We start from the raw sequence: 12,384 nt of genomic DNA, 5'->3' as shown, positions 1-12,384 counted from the left end.
AACAGTCATGAGTGTCTGGTCTCTGTTGTGAGTCTTACTGGAATTGAACCATCCCTAATGTAACACAGGTGTCCTGGAAGGCTTGGCCCCTTCCCAGTTCATCTGTTGGGAGTGTCCAGGGCCTTGGTGTCTCCTCAAGGACGCTCAAGACTTTTGCAAGACCCCAAAGAACATAGGTTTTGATTCCCTCCTGCGAAACAGCCTTCATCCAAAACAAAAAGTAGCAAATTCAAAAAGGTGGGCCATAAGACCTTCTCTCCTCAAAATAAGATATTTATTTACTTATTTGGCTGTGCCAGGTCTTAGTTGCGGCACTCAAGATCTTTGCTGTGGCACACTGTCTAGTTGTGGAGCACAGGCTCCAAAGCACATGGGCTTCATTGCCTCATGGCACGTGGGATCTTAGTGATTGAACCTGCGTCTGCTGCATTGCAAGGTGGATTCTTAACCATTGGACCACCAGGGAAGTCCCCAAATAAGATGTTAATACATTCCAAATATGTTCACTCCAGACACTGGACAGAAAGAACTCTGAGGGGTATCAAAGTTAGCTTCTTTTCAGTCCAAGGGAAAAACTCATGCTGAAAAATCATAGTTTGGGTGACCCTGTGAAATTAACCTTTCTCAGTTTCAGTTTCCCCATTAACATGGTTAATTCTGCTACCCCATAGTAATAGAGGATTATAGCATGTATAGAGCAGGGCTTGGGCAGTAAGAAAGAACATATCTTTCAGAGAAAGAACATATGACTGCCCTGCCTCCATGAGGATGTCCCCTGGTGTGACAGTCCTGCTCCTGCCTCAAGCTGCCTGGTCTGCCCCCAAGGCACCAGGGTTTTATGCAGAGGAGGGATAAAATAGATGCTTCTGTTCACCTGGAGGTAAGACTAGAAGCAAAGAAAAGGCCAAGGTGAAACACAAGAAGGTAGTTTTGAGAAATATTTAATGGATGTTAGCACCACAGGATGAGTGACCCGATGTGAGGGAGATTAGCAAGAGAGAAGGCAGTTGCATGCAAGATAATACAGGAAACTGGTCAGTGGTGGCGAAGTCACAGGGGTCAGGAGGTTTGCTGGAGAGCATGTAAATCCGTCTTTCAGAGAGACATGTTTCCTGGGACTGGAAAAGGATTCTGTGCCCTAGTAAACAGCAAAAACTGTCGTGGATGCTCAGAGTAAACATCACCTGCTAATTAAAAGCTCTAAAAATTCTGTCTTAAGATGTGTAGCTTAATCCAGCATTTTCCAAACTTGCATTACTACAGAATGTTTCACTCAAGGCCATTTTACAGGACTCTCAGGGAAAACCTTGTTTCCCAGCCTTTTGGCTAAGATCAAGTGTAGTATGGGGGTTTCCCAGGCGGCAGAGTGGTAAAGAACCCGCCTGCTAATGCAGGGGATGCGGGAGACTGCAATTTTGATCCCTGGGTCGGGAAGATTCCCCTAGATTAGGAAATGGCAAACCGTTCCAATACTCTTGCCTGAAGAATTCCTTGGACAGAGGAGCCTGGTGGGCTAGAGTCCATGGGGTTGCAGAGTCAGACACCACTGAACGACTGAGCTAGGGGAAAGCTAGTGTAGAAGGAAGAGTGGAGTATTAGATTAAGCACAAATGTCCTGGTTCCATAAGTAAAGCCACAGTAAATTCATTTCCCTCCAGACACATTTCCAGCATAGCTTGTTTTATACTAAGGTTTATAGGTTATTTTCGCTGCTCTAGCGGACAGTCTGGTGAAACAAAGGGTAGTCTCGTTACAAAGTCGTATTTATTGGGGGAAAAACCGGTGCCAGTAAAGAGATCAAGGGGGACTGAGGCCACAGTCTTGAAAAGCACTGACATGTAAGCACAACCAAAGAACACCCAGAAGAAGAGGAGCCCAGATAGGCACGAAAAAGCGAGTCTTTAGGAGTCAGAAAGCCGGGAAGTCCGGCGAGTTCGAGAGAAATGTTCTGCAAAGATAGATTAGTCATCCAGCAGCCGACCTTCATTCATTCCGAGACAACCAAGGCCCACCACAGTACTCAGAATCTCCTTGCTTTTCCAGCCAGGCAACCGACCGGAAAAGAGCCTAGGCTGAGAAACCGTCGGCTCCACCGCCGGAAACGAATGACCAGGGCTTCCAGCCAGAAGGCTTTACCTCCGCCCGGAGCCAGTGAGCATGCGTAGCTCCTGGACACGGCCCCTCCCAGCGCTGGTCCTCCCCAGTCATGGAGCATGCGCAGACTTCCCGCCGTCCCGCCCCTGCTTTTCCAGAGACCCCGGTTCCTTAGAAACCAGGCGGCGCGTTCCCCGTGGCGGCGCGCTAGATTCCGGGGCCCGAGCGTCCCTGCAAGCCTCCCTCACGCAGCACCAGTGGCTGCCGAGACCCGTCCGGGCCCATGGTCTCCAGGGCGGCGCAGGGCGGGGGATGCCAGCGTGCCAGGTGAGAGGCGGCCCGCGACGGCGGGTGAGGATGTAGAAGGGCATGGCGCGGCGGCGAGCGGGCGCTGGCCGGGCCTCCTCGGCGGCCCGGCGCCCGAGGTCGGAGGCGGGGATACGCAGCGCGGAGCTGGAGGGGGCCGTTCTAACTGCCAGCGCGGGCTCGGAGTTCGGGAGTCGCCCCGGAGTTGGTCCTCTCACCTCAGAGATAGGACCTGCAAGTTTCGTCGTAGAATTGTAGAATTTTGGCTCCTGGAAGGACCTTGGCCATAACCCATCCCTTTACTGGGCGCGAAAACCTAGGCTCCCATGTCCATTGCCCACCAGCACCCCTTACCTGTGTGAGGACCGCCGCTTTGTGGCTAAGGATGTGAGGTGTGGGAACCTCAGACAAAGGGCCCGTGGCGTAGCTGGTCCATCGTCTTTCACAGTGAGAAGGGACCTGAGGGGACATATCTTTAGGGAAAGAGAGTTCAGGTGCCAGGTGGGAGAAGGGACACTCCAGAAGGTGCGAGTGGCTCAGCCAGTCCCGGAGTGTCCGCTGGCCACATCTCTGGGCCTGGCTTACCTCTGAAGCTCAAGAAGGAAGCAGAGGAACTTGCGGAGACGGAAGGTGAGGTGAAGCATTCTCAAGGAATTATCACATGAATGGTGAGGGAGAAAGGGGGGTCCGGGAGATCAGGACTTGTGAATGGTTGTGTGAAGCGTTTACTGCAGAATCTAAAGAACCAGACAGGAATAGAAAAGTTTAAAGCTGCCTTGGAGAAACACCAAGGAAGGTTATAAATGTTATTTATCTTCAGTGTTCCCACGGTGTCATTGCTGAGGGCAGGACATGGGAGGAAGGAAGTGGTGACATTTGAATATCCAGAGCCTGGTGGCGCAGGGCACAGAGGACCTTTTGAAGCTATGGGACACAAAGGTTGGAGATGGAAGAGCCCTGAATCTGTGACCCTTCAGTTGAAAGGAACAGCTGTTTAAATTAGGAAAGACACTTCATGTGTTATTGTGATATGGAGAAGATGAAAGTTAGAGAATCTGAATACATTCTTGATAAGGAAACTCCTTTCCTTCTGAAAAGCTACACCAGGGATCAAGAGTTTTAAGGCCATCCATTTTACAGAAAATGTGCAAAAGTTACTGCTTTTGGACTAGGGTTTTTAGCAGACAGTTCTTTTGGATGAATGGGCTTCCCTGGTGACTCAGACCTTAAAGAATCTACCTGCAGTGTGGGAGACACAACTTCAATCCCTGGGTGGTGAAGATCCCCCTGGAGAAGAGAATGCTATCCACTTCTGTATTCTTGCCTGGAGAGCTCCATGGACAGTGGAGTCTGGTGGGCTACAGTCCATGGGGTTGCAAAGGGTCAGATACAACTGTGAAACTAACACTTTCACCTTTTTTTTTTTTTTTTGTGGAAGGACCCCCCCCCCCCCAACCCATGCACACACACACACTTTTTACAGTTTAAAGCTTCTGTTGTGAGAGACTTTCCCCATACCACCTGGTTGTTCTACTTTTCCTATAGAATGAGTACTTTGGATCTGATCTGTTATTTTTACTTGCTGGAAAAATTCAAATATGTGATTTCTATAGTAATACTGGAACCCACTAGAAGTAGAATTAGCAATCAGAACCTAAAATATGGCACAAATGAACCTATCTGCAAAATAGAAACAGCTTCTCATAGAGATCAGACTTGTGGTTGGCATGGGGGAGGGGAAAAAGGAGAGATGGACTGGGAATTTGGGGTTGGTAGAGGCAAACTGTTATATTTAGAATGGATAAACTACAAGGCCCCACTGCATAGCACAGGGAGCTATATCCAATCTCCTGGAATAAATTGTAATGGAAAAGAATATTAAAGAATTTGTATATGTGTGAAACTGAGTCACTTTGCTGTACAGCAGAGACTGGCACAACATTGTAAATCAACTGTACTTCGGTAAAAAATAAATTTAAATTTTAAAAAGGGAAAAAAGTACTCTCCCCCAAAACATAAAGATTTGTAATATGGGGAAAAGAAATGTGTGATTTTTAAAAGGTGGTCCATGCTTCTAATCATCAAAGTCAGTTTGGCACTTGATAAAACTGATTTTCACTGTATATTTGAAATGGCAGCAGGTTTTTTCCCCCCCTCAGAGTGATAAGAGAAGATGCATTGAAACTATGATAATAGATCAAATTAGTTTTTTAAGAAAGCTTTGTTGTTCTCTTGTTCATAAATCAGTGCTGGCCCTTAACTGTGGATATTATGGCTGTGCATTTTATTGACTTTTCTTCTATCTTTGGAAATACTTGTATAAATAACTCAAGAGAGAAGGGTATGTGATCTGGGGGAAACATTGGCACTGTTAACCAAATCCTGTCAGAAAAGCTTTGTGAAAATCATTGTATTCTGTGTAGAAACCCTCATTACTTTAGCATTGGCCCACATAGAAGACAGACAAGTAGGCCAAAATCCAAGTAGGATGGAAGGGAGCAATTACCATCTGTAGTGCTGGAGAGGGTGTGGGAGGTGCTTTGAATGTCAGTACAAATACTTCCTTGAATGAGCATTTGGAGAAGATATGGCTTAAATGTGGTGAGTGTGCCCTGTGGATGTGTGTGCATTATTTTAGCCCCTATAATCAGAAAGAGACTAATTTTCAGATAAGAAAGATGGGCATACAGACTTTCAAAGTGTTTCTTCATCACTATGGCAGTGAACCTTTGACAAATAATTACTTAACATCCATTCCATCTTCTGGGGCAGCTGAGGGCAGTTATCAAATCTGGCCTGTAATAAAGTAATCAACAGTATTTAACAGGCTAACTTACCAGATAAACTACTAATGCTAACAGGATTTACTTTCTCTGAACTGATTCTTTGTTTATACAATAAGAGGAGAAATGAAATGGGGGCACAGTGTGATCTGATATGGGAGGTTGTAATATAAAGTTGGTGTTCACAGAACACAAGAATCAGTGACCAGTCACTTAGATGCAGGAGAGGTGTCCTTTTGATGCCTAGTAAGTCACTTATGTGTATCTATAATAGGAGTTTCAATCTAGGATAAATCCACTATTGAAATCAGACAGTGTCTAGAAAAAAACAGGAGGTTTTGCTGTTTTTGAGAGTTCATATACAGTATAGTAGTAGGACATTATTTTTCTTTTTGGGGGGGAGGACCTTTCGTATTTCTCTCTTTTTAGTTAGTCTATTTTTGGTTGTGCTGGGTCCTCACGGCTACCCATGGGCTTTCTCTAGTCAGGGTGAGCGAGGGCTGCTCCTTGTTGTGGTGCACGGGCTGCTCGTTGCTGTGGCTCCCTTGTTGCAGAGCACAGGCTCTAGATGTGCGGGCTTCTGCAGTTTCAGCACACAGGCTTAGAAGCAGTGGCGCACGGGCCCAGGTGCTCTGAGGCATGTGGAATCCTCCTGAACCAGGGATCGAACCCATGTCCTCTGCACTGGCAGGCAGACTCCCATGCACTGTATCACCAGGGAAGTCCCAGTATGCTGTGTACAAGTCCCAGGACATACATACCAAAAAAGCAGCTTTGTATAAGTAAGCTTCAAGAGAGCCTAAGAGTCCAAATTACTTGGAAATTTAGATGTCAGGTGTTTTTAAAAGTGGGGACTGAAAGATAATTCAAATAAGGTTGGGCTCGTGAAAATCAAAGTGGAAAAAAGAAACTGAGAAAAACATGAAAACAGTAAGACTTTCTAGCACACTAACATTCACTCATGAATTAGCCGTCAGGTCAGGAATAGCTCGTTAATGTACCATCTCTTTAAATCCAGACAAAGGAAGTGACAAATGGAGTAAATATTTCAGTTGCATGATGATGGCAATGAACACTTAGGAAGTAGGAATAAACATGAAGAAGAAAGAAGTGAGGATTCCTGCATTACTTAAATACACTCAAACCCTGCCCTTAACGTGTGCTCTTTAGTTCCTGTTCCTAGAAGAGGAGCTGCGAGCAATGCCTTTGTCCTAGGTACTGTTGGTTTTCAAGGTTCCCAGTGACAAAACGCCGCATCTCTTTGTGATCCAGGATTGCCGTGGCGACAGCTCAGTCTCCCCACTACCTCTCAGAGCCATTCCCAGAAGCATCTGTAAGGGTTCCTGTCTGTCTTCTGCCGTGAAAGATTGGGAATGAAGGCTTGGAGGAGTGGAAACGAAGTACTGAGCACGGTCTTCCTTTCTGGCCTGGGATAACTGTGCTCCTCCCAACTGTCAACTTTCAGTTTCTCATGAGAATAGATAATTCCAAAATATAACCGGAAATACTTCCTACTTGGCTTTGAGATTTACCCTATCGCTTTACAATCTCAAAATCTTTATTATTTCTTTCAGAATTATATTTTTGCTTAGAATGCTAATGCTATAGGCAAATCATGTAATTGTTGCTTTAGTTGCTAAGTCATGTCCAACTCTCTTGCGACCCCATGGACTGTAGACCACCAGGCTCCTCAGTCCATGGGCTTTCCAAGGCAAGAATACTAGAATGGGTTGCCATTTCCCTCTCCAGGGGTCTTCCTGACCCAGGTATTGAACCTGCGTCTCCTGCATTGCAGTCGGATTCTTTACCACTGAGCCACCGGGGAAGCCCAAATCATATAATTACTGGGCCCTAGTTTCTTAATCTGTGTAATTTATAACGGAAAACAATTTAAAAATGACAGAAATGTCTAACATTAGAGAAAGGAAGAGCTGGTTCACATAATTAGTAACCCTTTACTGTGATAACATGAAAAATGCTTATGTCAAAATAGTAAGTGAAAAAAATCAGGAACAAAGTTGTGAGTATAATTTGATTACATTAAACAGGTGTAAAACTTAGCAAAAAGAGTATGAGAAGAACACATGGTAATTTTCTATAGTGAGTGAATATTAAAAAAAAACAAACCCTCCTAAAAGTTTCTTGCTTATGTAAAGAATGATACTGAACTTGTTTTCTCTCTGCAGGCCTTCAGCCTCTTCTTGCTCTCTGACTGAATTAAAAGTGAGGAGGGGGGACTCCCCAGGTGGTCCAATGGTTAGACTCTACACTCCCGATATAGGGGCCCAGGTTAAATCCCTGGTGTGGGAACTAGATCCCACTTTACCATCTGAGCCACCTGGGAAGCCCCTAGATCCCACATACCACAACTAAGAGTTTGCATGCTGCACCTAAGGCCTGGCACAGCCCAGTAAATTTTATTTTTTTTAAAGTGGAGGGAGAATGATGGCAGGGACCAGGAAGCACCGATGTTTCTTAAGTCAGGTGTCGTGAACCAAACAGCAGTGCTGTTCCCTAGGATAATGAATTTGCTTGTGTGTATTTGAAAGGTGACCGTAGAGCTCTTAGACTGCTTTCCAAGACTGTTTCTTTGGTGCTTGTTGATGGATAGTTTTGACCCTCAGGGTCTCTTTGGGTGCTTGCTGACGGATGGTTTTGTGTTTCTGCATCCCACAGCATATTGGAGGATGTTCCACGTGGTTAATGGCTTCTGCAGCCCAGTGGTGGTTCCTGCTAGGAAATGGTTATGTCTCAGAGGGGCCTCTCTGGGGGTGGCTCTGGAAGCGTGTGAGATATACATTTGTCATCCAGGCATCCTCTCATTGTCAGGGAGATGGGGGATGGTGGAGAGATCAGCTGTACTTCCTGTTACTTGTCAGCCTTTTGCACTCATATTCCTGTGCCAGGGACAAAGGGGACGAAGCTTATTGTTGTTTTTTTAAGCAATGGGGGCAATGGTTGAATATAGTATTTCTCATCAGATCTTATTTTCAAAATTAAATTATTGTGCTCAAATGGCTGATTTGATTACCCCAGCCCAGGGCTTGCTCCTGGTCATGGGGTTATTCTTTTAAAATTACTGTCTTTGTTTCTCCTTGCTTCGCTGCTTTTTTTTTCTTTTTTTTAAAGGCTGTGCTGAGTCTTCGTTGCTGCTTGGGCTTTCTCTAGTTGTGGTGAGTGAGGGCTACTCTCGAGTTGTGGCACACGGGCTTCTCATTGTGCTGGCGTCTCCAGTTGCGGAGCACAGGCTCTGGGCACCCAGGCTTTAGTAGTTGTGGCGTGTGGTTCAGCAGTTGTGGTGCCCGGGCGTAGTTGCTCCTTGCATGTGGAGTCTTCCCAGACCAGGGACGGAACCTGTGTCTCCTGCACTGGCAGGCAGATTCTTAACCACTGAGCCACCTGGGAAGCCCCTTCACTGCTTAATATCCCTAATATGCTAAGATTGTTATGCAAAGAACATTTAAATGCCTTCAAATATTATAGGAATGTTAGCAAAATACCTTGAAGTGTTTCAGGGACCTGTGATCTCCTTAATTACACAGTCTTGGTCCTGAAAGACCTAAGAGTCTCAATAGTAAGACACTGAACATCATTTAAACAATAATCAGAAAATTATAAAATACTAAAATGAATGGCTATTTTCAGGTGGGCATATCCCAGATACATTCTGTATTTTATAACCAGCCTCCTTCATTACACATTAACCAAAAGGAAAACAGGAAAAGGGGGTTGGTGTGGCAAAGACTGTCCTGATTAGATTATTTTACATGTCACATTTAATAGCTAGAACATTGTTAAACTACAGCTGAGCATAATCATGGCCTAGTTGGTAAGCAGTTTTCTGCATCCAAGCAGGCGATGTTTGTGAAGGACACAGGGCATTTCCACTCACAGGAGACCTGCTTAACCTTCCTGGTGACCAGAAGCCATGTAACAGAGTTAGAGAACACCGGTCAGGGTTGTTGTGCTCTGGGGTGCCCCAAGAACACCCTATACCCGAAATCTGAAGGAAGGCAGATTAGGAAACTCTGAAGTGTCTCTTGCTGCCATAGAAATAGCCATTTTCACAGCAACAGGATACTTGTATCCAGATAGAAGGTAGAAAACACAAAACTTTGGTAAGTTAGGTTTTCATGTTGAAAAATGTTTTATGGGTATAATTAAAAATTCATTGTCTTCTCATGATTACATGTAAAATACACCTCTCTCTAGGGCCGGGTACTTGACAGGCATCGTGGCCAAGTGTACTTTACCTCAGCAAAGGCAGGGTCTTTGCCACATGCCTTTGTCATTGTGTTCCCTCTGTCAAATCACCCATTGGTGTTCAGCTGTGGGTGTAGCAAGAAATGGGAACTAAGCTCCAGGGACCTGGCCTGTCTGGATCACTGCCCTGTGCCCCACCTTATGGCACAATGCCTGACCCATCGTTGACCTCACAGATACTGGGGAATGAATGAGGAAAGAACTCTGGTGACTGGGTATCATGTCATTAAATGGGGGTGAGGGCACACAGGGGAAGGAAAGGAAAGATAAATCTGGGTTGGAAGAAGCTGATAGGTTGGTACAGAGCCAATTGAGAACGTTTGCCTGGAGGTCAGAGTGAAATTGAAGGATTAGATAACATTGCTCTGTGAGAGTAGGGATGAGGACGGAATTTTCAGGTCAATGTCAGTCTAGAACCTGCTGTTTAAGCAGTCTCAGAAAAATAGTCATCTTGTTATTGCCAGACTTTCAGAAGCAATATTTAATATAACTGGTAGCAAAGTACTTTTTCTTACTGTAACCATCAGCTGAAACTAACTGTCAGACCAAGTCATGATCCAGATACCTCTGTGGGTGTTAGTTAAATTTACGTCTCCTTCATGACTCAATTTTAGCTGACCTTTTTGTCCACTGGGTAGTTATGCCTCATTAGACAGGTCGTTAGGCCTTTCGTTAATGTCCCTCCTAGGACACTGTGAGGGCAGCGCAGAGACTGGGAGCCGGCATCTTTGGCTGGGCCTGGGTGTGCTCTCTCGATATCCGGTGGCCGCTTAACAGTTTACCTCCACGTTGGCTTGCAGAGTTGGAGGGATAGTCTTTCTTTCTTCCTTTGTCGCGTTTTTGCAGTCAGTGAGAAGGCAGCGACGTCTGTGTCACTGAGTCCGTGTAAGACACCTAAACAAATTGTAGGCAAATGAAACCTTCCCCGCAGGATCTTTGAATTTTTTGAGATCCAGGGACAGTTATCATAACTCTTTTGTAAAATTCAATACCTGTTTGTTTAGTTAGACTTTTATTTTTCAGTGGAAACATAAATGTAGATAAAGACATGCTTTCTCTTTTATCTGAAAACTGCAGAAAGCATGTTACCCTTTCAGACTGGGAGTACAGGCTGGTTCATGGGGAGCTCTAACTGTATTGCAGGTAGTCCCTCGGCTGTGAAAACGCAGCTCAGAACTCAGGCTGCAGACTCCCCCTGGCTCCTGCCTGAGCTCCAGTGCTGAGGTGTGGTTGTCTTTCCTCTTCGGGTCCAGCTCTACTGACCATGCAACGACAGTCTGTCTACCAGAGTGGCTCAGTTCCAGGTGTTGGGGGGGTGGCCCAGAAGGTGGGCTCTTGGTTCTTAGTACATGGTTGATGTTGATGACCACATGAAAGGCTACTTATTTCCCCTACCAGATTCCTGGGTTTTGCAAAATGAGAATTAAACTTAACATTTACCTTTACATTTTAATTTTGTCTCCTTTTAGTGTGCTCATAAATTATGCTTTTATGTTATAAATCTAAATCTAGGTATCTTTGCAACTGGATGTTAACATCATGGCACCCCCCCCCCACCCCCGCCCCCGGGTGATGGCTATCGTATCAATTCCAGAGCATCATTCAAAGAAGCTTATATTCAGGGAATTCCGTGGCAGTCCAGTGGTTAGAACTTGTTGCTTTCACTTCCAAGGCCCAGGTTCAATCCTTGGTTGGGGAACTCCACAAGGCCCCAGCATTGCCAAAAAAACCAAGCTTATACTCTTTAAGATTTTAAAACGTATTTTATTTAAAATAGGAAGGAAAAGAAGGACTTGAGCAGGAAAAGCTGTTGCCTTCTAGTTGGTGCAGCTGCCACACAGGCTTTGACCTGACTTCTTGATTTCTGCATTCTCACACTTACTCATTCCTCAGTCATCACTCAGCACCTACTCAGTGTCGGGTGCTGCTCTGTCCTGGTGACAGCAGTGTGTGAGACAGGCAGCCTCTTGACCTCATGACAGATCCTGGTGGACTGTGATGGGCACTGTGAAAGACAGAGCTCAGGCACAGCTTCTCTGAAGAAGTGGTGTTAAGTGGAGACGTAACAGATCTGAGAAGGAGTTATCCTGAGGAAATAAAGAAAAAGAAAAAATTATTGCAGGCAGAGCAAATAGTTTGGACCAGAACCTCAGAGCAAAACTGAAGGAGTTAGATGTGGTAGCTGCCAGCATACTGAGCTGAGCGCAGTGTAAGGGGAAGGTGGTGAGGTGGAGAGACGGGGAAAGGTCCAACCCACGCTGGGGAGAGCCCATCAGGGAATCTGGGCTTTTCCAGATTCCTAGAGAGGCTAGGGGAAGAAATGGCCAGTTCAGGAAAACCTTCTGGTTCATGGAACCAGAGCAGTGGATGGAAATCAATGGACATTCGGATGTCCAGTTGGTGGGCCATAGGGATAGACTGGCCATGGGGGCAGGAAAGCTTCACTGCAGCTAGAGTGATTCCTTATCAGATGGTCAGGTTGGAATCACCATCACTTGAGTCCACTATCACTTCCTTTCCCTTCAAGATTGTCTGTTGGCATTTGGCTGAACATAGCCCCTACATGCTAGGTCATTGGGATCCTACAAAGCTTGACATACAGTATGCTTCTGTTAGGAAGCGTGACTACAAGGGGACTGAGCTAACAGATAAGCATGAGTCACATTATGTGAGGAGGTGAGGTAGCTGGAGAGACAGTTCTGGTTGCAGGCACCCTCTTGACAGGTCAAGTTGTAGCTTAAGACTGAGAGCCTCGGCTCATTGTCGTAATCCCAGTTGGCAGGCAGAGCTATACTATGATGCTTTCTTTCCTAAACCATGATACCAGATTCTGCCTCAAACTATGTAATTATCAGCATAAGTACTCTCTTTATTACATTTGTGAACATACCCCAAGATTGTACGGAATTATTTACAGTTTTGATGAGTTCAGTATATA

The 12,384-nt window shown here is 45.5% G+C and overlaps 1 protein-coding gene across 3 annotated transcripts in view; it reads left to right on the top strand.

Moving 5' to 3' along the window:
* Positions 1-2,295: 2,295 nt before the first annotated feature.
* GFOD2 (glucose-fructose oxidoreductase domain containing 2) overlaps positions 2,296-12,384 on the top strand; it is a 40,770-nt gene continuing 30,681 nt past the window's right edge. Inside the window, exon 1 of one of the 3 annotated variants that reach the window (XM_052656364.1) lies at positions 2,296-2,421. The gene's annotated coding sequence lies outside the window, so the exon portion shown is untranslated. Of the gene's footprint in view, positions 2,422-2,910; positions 3,069-12,384 lie in introns of those variants that run through there. The other 2 variants (XM_052656363.1, XM_052656365.1) reach the window with 2 other exon arrangements.

This window comes from Budorcas taxicolor, chromosome 18, assembly GCF_023091745.1.
Source record: "Budorcas taxicolor isolate Tak-1 chromosome 18, Takin1.1, whole genome shotgun sequence".
Lineage (NCBI taxonomy): Eukaryota > Metazoa > Chordata > Mammalia > Artiodactyla > Bovidae > Budorcas > Budorcas taxicolor.
Note: the sequence above shows the minus strand (reverse complement) of the source record. Positions and strands in the feature narration are given on the sequence as shown.